At 48.0% G+C, this 16052-nt stretch overlaps 1 protein-coding gene across 1 annotated transcript in view; it reads right to left on the bottom strand.

The window, feature by feature from the left end:
• Nucleotides 1–16052, bottom strand: part of FLRT2 (fibronectin leucine rich transmembrane protein 2) — a 64454-nt gene that overhangs the window by 3059 nt on the left and 45343 nt on the right. The window lies entirely within an intron of this gene.

The raw sequence follows: 16052 nt of genomic DNA, 5'->3' as shown, positions 1-16052 counted from the left end.
TGCCGTTGGTTGCGGTGGAAGCTGCCGGTACAGATAGATCTACGTATTGTTCTACACAAGAAACATTGAAGACGTCTCAGGAGGAAGCTCAGTGATGACAGGAGGGACAGGACACCGGGTTATGTCCAATTTGGGGTTTCCAACCAGATTAACACCTTTATTAATTTCATCCCATATAGTCGGAGCTGGGTTCTGGGACATGGGGTCTGGGCCAGGGGTCCTGAGCTGGGGTCTGGGCCATGGGGTCTGAGCCGGGGTCTGGACCAAGGGGTCCCTGTTGGAGGGTCTGTGGTCTGGGTTGAGCGGTATGGTCCACAGGGTCTGTGTCAGGTTTGGTTCTGCACCTTGTGTACATGGTTTGTTATATTCCCGTGTGAACGACGTCCTTCTAATCAGGAGTAAGCGGAGTCTGCTGACTGCAGCACCGGCCCCCCGGCATCCAGCTCCTGCTGCTGACAGATCCACACTCGCAGCAAATCTGCACAAATAAATAATTCAGCCACATTTCCCAGAGATTTCACAGAACGCCGGCGGGGGACATGAGTAACCCATATTCCCAGTGTCACCGAATACATGAGCATCTTAATGCGGTCATCTGCGAAGAAAGAGGAGGCGAGAGGCTCACAGGACGCCCCACAGACCCAAACGTCTCTGCTCGTGGAGATAAAACAGCTGACGACAACAGGTGCAAGCGCAGGCCCAGGTACAGAAGGAGACGTCACAAGAGGCTGAAAGGTCCCAGAGAGGAGGAGGAAAAAGGGATGAAGAGTCCTGGAGAGGAGATGGAGAAGGGGATGAAAAATCTCAAAGAGGAGGAGGAGAAAGGGATAAAAAGACCAGGAGAGGAGGAGGAGAATGGGATGAAGAGTCCAAAGAGGAGGAGGAGAAGGGGATGAAGAGTCCCAGAGAGGAGGAGGAGAAGGGGATAAAAAGTCCCAGAGAGGAGGAGGAGGGGATGAAGAGTCCCAAAGAGGAGGAGGAAAAAGGGATGAAGAGTCCTGGAGAGGAGGAGGAAAAAGGGATGAAGAGTCCTGGAGAGGAGATAGAGAAGGGGATGAAAAATCTCAAAGAGGAGGAGGAGAAAGGGATAAAAAGACCAGGAGAGGAGGAGGAGAATGGGATGAAGAGTCCAAAGAGGAGGAGGAGAAGGGGATGAAGAGTCCCAGAGAGGAGGAGGAGAAGGGGATGAAGAGTCCCAGAGAGGAGGAGGAGGGGATGAAAGTCCCAAAGAGGAGAAGGAGGAGGAGGAGAAAGGGATGAAAAATCTCAAAGAGGAGAGGGAGGAGAAGGGGATGAAGAGTCCTGGAAAGAAGGAGGAGGGTGTAAAGAGTCCTGGAGGGGGAGGGGGGGGGGGAGAGAGAAGTGGATGAAAAGTGCCAGAGAGAAAGAGGAGAAGAGGATAAAGAGTCCTGGAGAGGAGGAGAGATGAAGAAAAACTGCATTGCTCACCCATCCATAGGTCACCAGTGTGAGATCAGTGGTGGTTTCACACATGGTGCTTCCACCAATCAACTGTTATTGGCTATGGTGCCCACCAGATGTGACCACTTTGAGCAGAGCTGCAGAACTTCCGCAGAGCATTGCACACAGCTCCGATCGGAAGAATAGGCTGCAGAATCAAATCTCAGCTGATTGTTGGGGTGCCAGATATCAGACCCCCAGATCTTAGATCAATGAGCTTTCCTATGGACAAGTGATCATGGTGTGATGAGAAAACCCTTGAAGACCGTGAATGTCATTCTTCTGTCATTTCTACTTCTAGTGTTGCCAGTAGGTGGCGCCCTTTGCGGTTCCTCTGCTGCACACACCTTCTCCCTAGTGGAGATTTCCAGGATTCTGCAATTGTCATCATCGTCAGTGACTGCGGCCGATTTCTTCATATCAGAATTATGGGCTGGAGTCATTTAGGACATAAAATCTGAATTATTCATTCTGGTTTTCCGATGTGTCTGTAATTTTTGGAAATGTTGTCCAGAAAAAAAAAATATCAAAATGGCAGCTGATAATTATAATGGGGCCAAGGGCTGTGGCCGGGGCTGACATCAGTGAATGTATGTCCTCTGGTCGTAGAGCAGGATCATCGCCCCCCACATCCTTCACTCATTTTAGTTCTCGTCCTCCATCTCTAATCTGCAAATTGCTGTCTGTGTCGGAGCTGAACACATTATACCCGGAGCCGGATCAATCCCAGAGCCATTACCGTGGCCGATTAATATTCACTGCCATTATCAGCCTGAAAGAAATGAAGACGTTCACCCCATCACGGCGTCCCGGGTGTAGTGCGTTACTCAAGTAGCAGTGCTGAATCGCAGGCGGTCTGGTGTAAAACCACTTAGAAAATGCTGCAAGCAGAGTGAGATCAGTGAAGGTAATCCAAATGACAAACTCCGCTCCGAAACTTCTGTTCTATGTGACAAAACAGCGACATTGTCATACCTCAGATAGAGCTCTCTACAGCATCCTCAGCTCTGCTACATACAGCATTCTCAGCTCTGCTATATACAGCATCCTCAGCTCTGATATATACAGCATCCTCAGCTCTGCTACACACAGCATCCTCAGCTCTGCTGCATATAGCATCCTCAGCTCTGCTACACACAGCATCCTCAGCTCTGCTGCATATAGCATCCTCAGCTCTGCTACACACAGCATCCTCAGCTCTGCTGCATATAGCATCTTCAGCTCTGCTACATACAGCATCTTCAGCTCTGCTACAGTGGGGCAAAAAAGTATTTAGTCAGTCAGCAATAGTGCAAGTTCCACCACTTAAAAAGATGAGAGGCGTCTGTAATTTACATCATAGGTAGACCTCAACTATGGGAGACAAACTGAGAAAAAAAAATCCAGAAAATCACATTGTCTGTTTTTTTAACATTTTATTTGCATATTATGGTGGAAAATAAGTATTTGGTCAGAAACAAAATTTCATCTCAATACTTTGTAATATATCCTTTGTTGGCAATGACAGAGGTCAAACGTTTTCTGTAAGTCTTCACAAGGTTGCCACACACTGTTGTTGGTATGTTGGCCCATTCCTCCATGCAGATCTCCTCTAGAGCAGTGATGTTTTTGGCTTTTCACTTGGCAACACAGACTTTCAACTCCCTCCAAAGGTTTTCTATAGGGTTGAGATCTGGAGACTGGCTAGGCCACTCCAGGACCTTGAAATGCTTCTTACGAAGCCACTCCTTCGTTGCCCTGGCGGTGTGCTTTGGATCATTGTCATGTTGAAAGACCCAGCCACGTTTCATCTTCAATGCCCTTGCTGATGGAAGGAGGTTTGCACTCAAAATCTCACGATACATGGCCCCATTCATTCTTTCATGTACCCGGATCAGTCGTCCTGGCCCCTTTGCAGAGAAACAGCCCCAAAGCATGATGTTTCCACCACCATGCTTTACAGTAGGTATGGTGTTTGATGGATGCAACTCAGTATTCTTTTTCCTCCAAACACGACAAGTTGTGTTTCTACCAAACAGTTCCAGTTTGGTTTCATCAGACCATAGGACATTCTCCCAAAACTCCTCTGGATCATCCAAATGCTCTCTAGCAAACTTCAGACGGGCCCGGACATGTACTGGCTTAAGCAGTGGGACACGTCTGGCACTGCAGGATCTGAGTCCATGGTGGCGTAGTGTGTTACTTATGGTAGGCCTTGTTCCATTGGTCCCAGCTCTCTGCAGTTCATTCACTAGGTCCCCCCGCGTGGTTCTGGGATTTTTGCTCACCGTTCTTGTGATCATTCTGACCCCACGGGGTGGGATTTTGCATGGAGCCCCAGATCGAGGGAGATTATCAGTGGTCTTGTATGTCTTCCATTTTCTAATTATTGCTCCCACTGTTGATTTCTTCACTCCAAGCTGGTTGGCTATTGCAGATTCAGTCTTCCCAGCCTGGTGCAGGGCTACAATTTTGTTTCTGGTGTCCTTTGACAGCTCTTTGGTCTTCACCATAGTGGAGTTTGGAGTCAGACTGTTTGAGGGTGTGCACAGGTGTCTTTTTATACTGATAACAAGTTTAAACAGGTGTCATTACTACAGGTAATGAGTGGAGGAAAGAGGAGACTCTTAAAGAAGAAGTTACAGGTCTGTGAGAGCCAGAAATCTTGATTGTTTGTTTCTGACCAAATACTTATTTTCCACCATAATATGCAAAAAAAATGATAAAAAAACAGACAATGTGATTTTCTGGATTTTTTTTTCTCAGTTTGTCTCCCATAGTTGAGGTCTACCTATGATGTAAATTACAGACGCCTCTCATCTTTTTAAGTGGTGGAACTTGCACTATTGCTGACTGACTAAATACTTTTTTGTCCCACTGTATATACAGCATCCTCAGCTCTGATATATACAGCATCCTCAGCTCTGCTACACACAGCATCCTCAGCTCTGCTGCATATAGCATCCTCAGCTCTGCTACACACAGCATCTTCAGCTCTGCTACATACAGCATCTTCAGCTCTGATATATACAGCATCCTCAGCTCTGCTACATACAGCATCCATAGCTCTGCTATACACAGCATCCTCAGCTCTGCTACATACAGCATTCTGAGCTGCTACATATAGCATCCTCAGCTCTGCTATACACAGCATCCTCAGTTCTGCTACATATAGCATCCTCAGCTCTGCAACACACAGCATCCTGTGCTACACACAGCATCTTCAGCTCTGCTACATACAGCATCCTCAGCTCTGCTAAATACAGCATCCTCAGCTCTGCTACATACAGCATCCTCAGCTTTGCTACATACAGCATCCTCAGCTCTGCTACATACAGCATCCTCAGCTCTGCTACATACAGCATCTTCAGCTCTGCTACATACAGCATCCTCAGCTTTCCTACATACAGCATCCTCAGCTCTGCAACACACAGCATCCTCAGCTCTGCAACACACAGCATCCTCAGCTCTGCAACACACAGCATCCTCAGCTCTGCTACATACAGCATCCTCAGCTCTGCTACATACAGCATCCTCAGCTCTGCTACATACAGCATCCTCAGCTCTGCAACACACAGCATCCTCAGCTCTGCTACATACAGCATCCTCAGCTCTGCTACATACAGCATCCTCAGCTCTGCTACATACAGTATCTTCAGCTCTGCTACATACAACATCCTCAGCTCTGCTACACACAGCATCCTCAGCTCTGCTACATACAGCATCCTCAGCTCTGCTACATACAGCATCCTCAGCTCTGCTACATACAGCATCCTCAGCTCTACTACGTACAGCATCCTCAGCTCTGCTACATACAGCATCCTCAGCTCTGCTACATATAGCATCCTCAGCTCTGCTACATACAGTATCTTCAGCTCTGCTACATACAGCATCCTCAGCTCTGCTACACACAGCATCCTCAGCTCTGCTACATACAGCATCCTCAGCTCTGCTACATACAGCGTCCTCAGCTCTGCTACATACAGCATCCTCAGCTCTACTACGTACAGCATCCTCTGCTCTGCTACGTACAGCATCCTCAGCTCTGCTACATACAGCATCCTCAGCTCTGCTACATACAGCATCCTCAGCTCTGCTACATACAGCATCCTCAGCTCTGCTACATGCAGAATCCTTAGCTCACAACATATTGCATCCTCAGCTCTACTACATATAACCTCCTCAGCTCTGCTACACACAGCATCCTCAGCTCTGCTACATACAGCATCCTCAGCTCTGCTACATGCAGAATCCTCAGCTCACAACATATTGCATCCTCAGCTCTACTACATATAACCTCCTCAGCTCTGCTACATACAGTATCTTCAGCTCTGCTACATACAGCATCCTCAGCTCTGCTACATACAGCATCCTCAGCTCTGCTATATACAGCATCCTCAGCTCTGCTACATACAGCATCCTCAGCTCTGCTACATACAGCATCCTCAGCTCTGCTACATACAGCATCCTCAGCTCTGCTACATACAGCATCCTCAGCTCTGCTACATACAGCATCCTCAGCTCTGCTACATACAGCATCCTCAGCTCTGCTACGTACAGCATCCTCAGCTCTGCTACGTACAGCATTCTCAGCTCTGCTACATACAGCATCCTCAGCTCTGCTATATACAGCATCCTCAGCTCTGCTACATACAGCATCCTCAGCTCTGATGTATCTGTTGTTGTCTGACAAGCTCTGCTACATACAGCATCCTCAGCTCTGCTACATACAGCATCCTCAGCTCTGCTACATACAGCAGCCTCAGCTCTGCTACATACAGCATCCTCAGCTCTACTACGTACAGCATCCTCTGCTCTGCTACGTACAGCATCCTCAGCTCTGCTACATACAGCATCCTCAGCTCTGCTACATACAGCATCCTCAGCTCTGCTACATACAGCATCCTCAGCTCTGCTACATGCAGAATCCTTAGCTCACAACATATTGCATCCTCAGCTCTACTACATATAACCTCCTCAGCTCTGCTACACACAGCATCCTCAGCTCTGCTACATACAGCATCCTCAGCTCTGCTACATGCAGAATCCTCAGCTCACAACATATTGCATCCTCAGCTCTACTACATATAACCTCCTCAGCTCTGCTACATACAGTATCTTCAGCTCTGCTACATACAGCATCCTCAGCTCTGCTACATACAGCATCCTCAGCTCTGCTATATACAGCATCCTCAGCTCTGCTACATACAGCATCCTCAGCTCTGCTACATACAGCATCCTCAGCTCTGCTACATACAGCATCCTCAGCTCTGCTACATACAGCATCCTCAGCTCTGCTACATACAGCATCCTCAGCTCTGCTATATACAGCATCCTCAGCTCTGCTACGTACAGCATTCTCAGCTCTGCTACATACAGCATCCTCAGCTCTGCTATATACAGCATCCTCAGCTCTGCTACATACAGCATCCTCAGCTCTGATGTATCTGTTGTTGTCTGACAAGCTCTGCTACATACAGCATCCTCAGCTCTGCTACATACAGCATCCTCAGCTCTGCTACATACAGCAGCCTCAGCTCTGCTACATACAGCATCCTCAGCTCTGCTGTATCTGTTGTTGTCTGACAAGCTCTGCTACATACAGCATCCTCAGCTCTGCTACAAACAGCATGCTCATCTCTGCTACATGCAGCATCCTCAGCTCTGCTACATGCAGCATCCTCAGCTCTGCTACATACAGCATCCTCAGCTCTGCTGTATCTGTTGTTGTCTGACAAGCTCTGCTACATACAGCATCCTCAGCTCTGCTACAAACAGCATGCTCATCTCTGCTACATGCAGCATCCTCAGCTCTGCTACATACAGCATCCTCAGCTCTGCTACATACAGCATCCTCAGCTCTGCTGCATACAGCATCCTCAGCTCTGCTGCATACAGCATCCTCAGCTCTGCTGCATACAGCATCCTCAGCTCTGCTACATACAGCATCCTCAGCTCTGCTACATACAGCATCCTCATCTCCGCTGCATACAGCATCCTCATCTCCGCTACATACAGCATCCTCAGCTCTGCTACATACAGCATCCTCAGCTCTGATGTATCTGTTGTTGTCTGACAAGCTCTGCTACATACAGCATCCTCAGCTCTGCTACATACAGCATCCTCAGCTCTGCTACATACAGCATCCTCAGCTCTGCTGTATCTGTTGTTGTCTGACAAGCTCTGCTACATACAGCATCCTCAGCTCTGCTACAAACAGCATGCTCATCTCTGCTACATGCAGCATCCTCAGCTCTGCTACATACAGCATCCTCAGCTCTGCTACATACAGCATCCTCAGCTCTGCTGCATACAGCATCCTCAGCTCTGCTGCATACAGCATCCTCAGCTCTGCTACATACAGCATCCTCAGCTCTGCTACATACAGCATCCTCATCTCTGCTGCATACAGCATCCTCATCTCTGCTACATACAGCATCCTCAGCTCTGCTACATACAGCATCCTCAGCTCTGCTACATACAGCATCCTCATCTCTGCTACATACAGCATCCTCAGCTCTGCTACATACAGCATTCTCAGCTCTGCTGCATACAGCATCCTCAGCTCTGCTACATACAGCATCCTCAGCTCTGCTACATACAGCATCCTCAGCTCTGCTACACACAGCATCCTCAGCTCTGCTACACACAGCATCCTCAGCTCTGCTACACACAGCATCCTCAGCTCTGCTACATACAGCATCCTCAGCTCTGCTACATACAGCATCCTCAGCTCTGCTACACACAGCATCCTCAGCTCTGCTACATACAGCATCCTCATCTCTGCTACATACAACATCCTCAGCTCTGCTACACACAGCATCCTCAGCTCTGCTACATACAGCATCCTCAGCTCTGCTACACACAGCATCCTCAGCTCTGCTACATACAGCATCCTCAGCTCTGCTATATACAGCATCCTCAGCTCTGCTACATACAGCATCCTCAGCTCTGATGTATCTGTTGTTGTCTGACAAGCTCTGCTACATACAGCATCCTCAGCTCTGCTACATACAGCATCCTCAGCTCTGCTACATACAGCAGCCTCAGCTCTGCTACATACAGCATCCTCAGCTCTACTACGTACAGCATCCTCTGCTCTGCTACGTACAGCATCCTCAGCTCTGCTACATACAGCATCCTCAGCTCTGCTACATACAGCATCCTCAGCTCTGCTACATACAGCATCCTCAGCTCTGCTACATACAGCATCCTCAGCTCTGCTACATGCAGAATCCTTAGCTCACAACATATTGCATCCTCAGCTCTACTACATATAACCTCCTCAGCTCTGCTACACACAGCATCCTCAGCTCTGCTACATACAGCATCCTCAGCTCTGCTACATGCAGAATCCTCAGCTCACAACATATTGCATCCTCAGCTCTACTACATATAACCTCCTCAGCTCTGCTACATACAGTATCTTCAGCTCTGCTACATACAGCATCCTCAGCTCTGCTACATACAGCATCCTCAGCTCTGCTATATACAGCATCCTCAGCTCTGCTACATATAGCATCCTCAGCTCTGCTACATACAGCATCCTCAGCTCTGCTACATACAGCATCCTCAGCTCTGCTACATACAGCATCCTCAGCTCTGCTACATACAGCATCCTCAGCTCTGCTATATACAGCATCCTCAGCTCTGCTACGTACAGCATTCTCAGCTCTGCTACATACAGCATCCTCAGCTCTGCTATATACAGCATCCTCAGCTCTGCTACATACAGCATCCTCAGCTCTGATGTATCTGTTGTTGTCTGACAAGCTCTGCTACATACAGCATCCTCAGCTCTGCTACATACAGCATCCTCAGCTCTGCTACATACAGCAGCCTCAGCTCTGCTACATACAGCATCCTCAGCTCTGCTGTATCTGTTGTTGTCTGACAAGCTCTGCTACATACAGCATCCTCAGCTCTGCTACAAACAGCATGCTCATCTCTGCTACATGCAGCATCCTCAGCTCTGCTACATACAGCATCCTCAGCTCTGCTACATACAGCATCCTCAGCTCTGCTGTATCTGTTGTTGTCTGACAAGCTCTGCTACATACAGCATCCTCAGCTCTGCTACAAACAGCATGCTCATCTCTGCTACATGCAGCATCCTCAGCTCTGCTACATACAGCATCCTCAGCTCTGCTACATACAGCATCCTCAGCTCTGCTGCATACAGCATCCTCAGCTCTGCTGCATACAGCATCCTCAGCTCTGCTGCATACAGCATCCTCAGCTCTGCTACATACAGCATCCTCAGCTCTGCTACATACAGCATCCTCATCTCCGCTGCATACAGCATCCTCATCTCCGCTACATACAGCATCCTCAGCTCTGCTACATACAGCATCCTCAGCTCTGATGTATCTGTTGTTGTCTGACAAGCTCTGCTACATACAGCATCCTCAGCTCTGCTACATACAGCATCCTCAGCTCTGCTACATACAGCAGCCTCAACTCTGCTGTATCTGTTGTTGTCTGACAAGCTCTGCTACATACAGCATCCTCAGCTCTGCTACAAACAGCATGCTCATCTCTGCTACATGCAGCATCCTCAGCTCTGCTACATACAGCATCCTCAGCTCTGCTACATACAGCATCCTCAGCTCTGCTACATACAGCATCCTCAGCTCTGCTGTATCTGTTGTTGTCTGACAAGCTCTGCTACATACAGCATCCTCAGCTCTGCTACAAACAGCATGCTCATCTCTGCTACATGCAGCATCCTCAGCTCTGCTACATACAGCATCCTCAGCTCTGCTACATACAGCATCCTCAGCTCTGCTGCATACAGCATCCTCAGCTCTGCTGCATACAGCATCCTCAGCTCTGCTACATACAGCATCCTCAGCTCTGCTACATACAGCATCCTCATCTCTGCTGCATACAGCATCCTCATCTCTGCTACATACAGCATCCTCAGCTCTGCTACATACAGCATCCTCAGCTCTGCTACATACAGCATCCTCATCTCTGCTACATACAGCATCCTCAGCTCTGCTACATACAGCATTCTCAGCTCTGCTGCATACAGCATCCTCAGCTCTGCTACATACAGCATCCTCAGCTCTGCTACATACAGCATCCTCAGCTCTGCTACACACAGCATCCTCAGCTCTGCTACACACAGCATCCTCAGCTCTGCTACACACAGCATCCTTAGCTCTGCTACATACAGCATCCTCAGCTCTGCTACATACAGCATCCTCAGCTCTGCTACACACAGCATCCTCAGCTCTGCTACATACAGCATCCTCATCTCTGCTACATACAACATCCTCAGCTCTGCTACACACAGCATCCTCAGCTCTGCTACATACAGCATCCTCAGCTCTGCTACACACAGCATCCTCAGCTCTGCTACATACAGCATCCTCAGCTCTGCTACATACAGCATCCTCAGCTCTGCTACATACAGCATCCTCAGATCTGCTACATACAGCATCCTCAGCTCTGCTACATACAGTATCTTCAGCTCTGCTATATACAACATCCTCAGCTCTGCTACACACAGCATCCTCAGCTCTGCTACATACAGCATCCTCAGCTCTGCTACATACAGCATCCTCAGCTCTGCTACACACAGTATCTTCAGCTCTGCTACACACAGCATTCTCAGCTCTGCTACATACAGCATCCTCAGCTCTGATGTATCTGTTGTTGTCTGACAAGCTCTGCTACATACAGCATCCTCAGCTCTGCTACATACAACATCCTCAGCTCTGCTACACACAGCATCCTCAGCTCTGCTACACACAGCATCCTCAGCTCTGCTACACACAGCATCCTCAGCTCTGCTACATACAGCATCCTCAGCTCTGCTACATACAGCATCCTCAGCTCTGCTACACACAGCATCCTCAGCTCTGCTACATACAGCATCCTCATCTCTGCTACATACAACATCCTCAGCTCTGCTACACACAGCATCCTCAGCTCTGCTACATACAGCATCCTCAGCTCTGCTACACACAGCATCCTCAGCTCTGCTACATACAGCATCCTCAGCTCTGCTACATACAGCATCCTCAGCTCTGCTACATACAGCATCCTCAGATCTGCTACATACAGCATCCTCAGCTCTGCTACATACAGTATCTTCAGCTCTGCTATATACAGCATCCTCAGCTCTGCTACACACAGCATCCTCAGCTCTGCTACATACAGCATCCTCAGCTCTGCTACACACAGTATCTTCAGCTCTGCTACACACAGCATTCTCAGCTCTGCTACATACAGCATCCTCAGCTCTGATGTATCTGTTGTTGTCTGACAAGCTCTGCTACATACAGCATCCTCAGCTCTGCTACATACAGTATCTTCAGCTCTGCTATATACAGCATCCTCAGCTCTGCTACATACAGCATCCTCAGCTCTGCTACATACAGCAGCCTCAGCTCTGCTACATACAGCATCCTCAGCTCTGCTACATACAGCATCCTCAGCTCTGCTGTATCTGTTGTTGTCTGACAAGCTCTGCTATATACAGCATCCTCAGCTCTGCTACAAACAGCATGCTCATCTCTGCTACATGCAGCATCCTCAGCTCTGCTACATACAGCATCCTCAGCTCTGCTACATACAGCATCCTCAGCTCTGCTACATACAGCATCCTCAGCTCTGCTGCATACAGCATCCTCAGCTCTGCTACATACAGCATCCTCAGCTCTGCTACATACAGCATCCTCAGCTCTGCTACATACAGCATCCTCATCTCTGCTGCATACAGCATCCTCATCTCTGCTACATACAGCATCTTCAGCTCTGCTACATACAGCATCCTCAGCTCTGCTACATACAGCATCCTCAGCTCTGCTACATACAGCATCCTCAGCTCTGCTACATACAGCATCCTCAGCTCTGCTACATACAGCATCCTCAGCTCTGCTACATACAGCATCCTCATCTCTGCTACATACATCATCCTCAGCCCTGCTACATACAGCATCCTCATCTCTGCTACATACATCATCCTCAGCTCTGCTACATACAGCATCCTCAGCTCTGCTACACACAGCATCCTCAGCTCTGCTACACACAGCATCCTCAGCTCTGCTACACACAGCATCCTCAGCTCTGCTACATACAGCATCCTCAGCTCTGCTACATACAGCATCCTCAGCTCTGCTACATACAGCATCCTCAGCTCTGCTACATACAGCATCCTCATCTCTGCTACATACATCATCCTCAGCCCTGCTACATACAGCATCCTCATCTCTGCTACATACAGCATCCTCAGCCCTGCTACATACAGCATCCTCAGCTCTGCTACACACAGCATCCTCAGCTCTGTTACACACAGCATCCTCAGCTCTGCTACACACAGCATCCTCAGCTCTGCTACACACAGCATCCTCAGCTCTGCTACACACAGCATCCTCAGCTCTGCTACACACAGCATCCTCAGCTCTGCTACACACAGCATCCTCAGCTCTGCTACATACAGCATCCTCAGCTCTGCTGTATCTGTTGTTGTCTGACAAGCTCTGCTGCATGTGACACAGTCGGCTCTGCTATAAGCGGTTTGCTGGCTGTGAGAGGACAGCTTGGCTCCAATTACTGTGGATGACGTGCGTCTGCATAAAAAGATCCTCTAACTGGATTATGGCCCTAACTCAATTGTGACAGTCGCAGTTTATCCCTCTTCACGCGCTGCGCTTCGTGTCTGATCGCGCCGTCTTGTTTTCGAATCTTCTCCTTGTCGTGTGAATTGAATCTCAATAGGGTCCGGGATGCTACAGAGCAGCTGCTCCTGCGGCCCAGCGCATCAGTTTAACCACTTCAGCGCTGGGTGCGGGATGGGGGGTGCACAGACATAGAATGGCGCAGCTGCCGCCATTGTCATCATTTAGTAAAGACAGCGAATTGTTTGCAGCACTTGACAAGTTAATAGCGATCATGTGCAGCAGCATGTTATTACATCTCACACCAGCCAATCATGTGGCGGAGCGCGGCGGTGATTACAATTACATGGAAATGTCCCCGGTAAAAACCGGCTTCACTTCATTTATCTACAAAAAGAGCAGAAGAAACAAAAATATCCCAAATTGCAGAAAAAAATGACATTGTGGGCTGAAAACATATGACGCCACCACAGCAGCGAATTATGCATCCCCTAGTTATGGCTGGCATGTTGTCCGGATTAATCAGGCTTAGTAAGATCCTGGTAGGAAAGCTGGGTACTTGATTTTCCTCCCTCACCCCAAAGACATGCTGACAGGGAATTTAGACTGTTTGTAAAGTTTGGCTGAATTTATTGATGCTATATAAGTAATATTAAAATAGAACAAATACTGAGCAGTGTACCTGTGTTCCAGTTCAGGGGTAATATAAAAAAAGTACTACAAGCAGCAGCAAGGAGGACACTGTACTGCAATACTGAGCAGCATAGCTATGAATAAGAGCTGGGGTGTGATAAAATACATAATAAACAGTATGGAGGACATTATACAGCAGTGACATACCAGCTGGCTTGTCAGGGGAAAGAGGCTTATTCGCTGTGCAATGCTCCTCTGGGAAATTAAATATGCAAATTGCCTCTTCTGAGAAAAAGAGGACTTAACTCTATAGCGCCACCTGTTGGAAGTAGCGATCCTACAAGTCACAATTTCCTAGAGGAGCACTGCACGGCGAATAAGCCTCCTTACCTTGACAAGCCAGAGCTGGTATGTCACTCTCCACAAGGAGAAACGTTACCCCTTAGACCCCAGTCCAGAGCCTCTCACCTAGCCAAATCAGTTCTTATGCTTCGCACTGATGAGGGCCAACAGCCCGAAACATCGTGCCTGCGAATTGAGATACTGATTTGGCTTTTATCTTAAGTCATATTGCACGACTCGTTAAAGGGTTGATTGTGACTTGTAGGATCGCTACTTCCAACAGGTGGCGCCATAGAGTTAAGTCCTCTTTTTCTCAGAAGAGGCAATTTGCATATTATACAGCAGTGCATAGCAGTCTAGCTGTGAATCCAGCTCAGGGGTATAATAAAAAGGCTAAAGTAAACTGTATGGAGAACACAGTGGTACTGAGCAGTGTAGCTATGAACCCAGATCTGGTGTGTAATAAAATGCTAAAAGAAACAGTATGGAGGACACTATACAGCAGTACTGAGCCGTGTAGTTGTGAATCCAGCTCCGGAATTAGATAACACTTACTAAAAGCAGCAACAAGTACATGACTATATAGCAGTACCGAGTAGTATAGCTCTGAGTCCATCTCTGAGATTAAATAAAATGCTAAAAGCGGCTGCATGGGGGCCATTATATAGCAGTACTCAGTAGCGTAGCTGTGAATGGAGAATTATGATGAGAAAACATTTAGTGGAAAGTAGCACCATCTTTGTCTCTCTCACTCCTCTTTCTCCTCTCTTAATCCGCTCTCTACAGACTTCAATAGGCAGCTGTAATCTGACCCCTCAGTGAGTTGGCTGCCTCTCTTGTTTTGTGAATGATGAGTCCACAGGGAGGGAGAAGTGGCTCATAAGTGGAGCATAAAGCGGATGTTTCTGAAAGGCTCTATTACAAAGTTTCTTACTTTTGCTCGTACTGTTGATTTATTCAACGTTTGTTGAAAGGACAAAGAAGACACAGAGCAAAGAGCAGTGTAACCAGAGGGCTATGGCTCTGGTGGAGCCAGGCTGGTCCTAGTCTTGCTGTGTGGTCCTATGGTCACCTGTTGTACCCCAGTAGCCCTCAACATTTCAGGTGTGATTTCCTAAGGAATGCTGCCCCTAGTGGCCACACAAAGCTAATGATCCAAGAATAAGGAGAGGATTCGGCCATTAGGATGGAGAACATGAAACTTCCATTACAAGACTCATTTTACTAATTTGTTGGAATCACCACCCCGACCCGTGAATCGTCAATGTGTACACCTGGGAGGCTCCTGCACAATATGGCTGTTTTATGGGTTATCACAATTTTCAGCAGAAGAGGACAAATAAAGGATTTCATGAAGGTTAATTTGGGGCTGATTAATAGATATTAGTGATGAGTGAATATACTCGTTACTCGAGATTTCCCGAGCACGCTCGGGGGTCCTCCGAGTATTTTTTAGTGCTCGGAGATTTAGTTTTTATTGCCGCAGCTGAATGATTTACATCTGTTAGCCAGCATAAGTACATGTGGGGGTTGTCAGGGAATCCCCACATGTACTTATGCTGGCTATCAGATGTAAATCATTCAGCTGCGGCAATAAAAACTAAATCTCCGAGCACTAAAAAATACTCGGAGGACCCCCGAGCGTGCTCGAGAAATCTCGAGTAACGAGTATATTCGCTCATCACTAATAGATACTACAAATATCCTCAGTAACGTGTGGATACAGAGATGACACCTCCATCATCAGCCTGAAGAACACATAATCCAGAGTCAGGTAAAGCATGCAAGGCCGACTACACCCCACTAAAGCCCTTAATAGCCGGGGTGGGGGCAGGGAGCTCAGGCTGCAAATCCAGATTTACCCGACACTGCTGGACCAGCAAGATTCACCTGACGAGTCCCATGCACAGGTGCAACGTGAGGGTCTACGGCCCCAATCCTGAGTCAGTATTGGGGCCCCTCCAATAGTTAGGTGACATGTATAGTCCTGCCGTGACTACAGGGTCT

This window comes from Ranitomeya imitator, chromosome 1, assembly GCF_032444005.1.
Source record: "Ranitomeya imitator isolate aRanImi1 chromosome 1, aRanImi1.pri, whole genome shotgun sequence".
NCBI classification, from domain to species: domain Eukaryota; kingdom Metazoa; phylum Chordata; class Amphibia; order Anura; family Dendrobatidae; genus Ranitomeya; species Ranitomeya imitator.
Note: the sequence above shows the minus strand (reverse complement) of the source record. Positions and strands in the feature narration are given on the sequence as shown.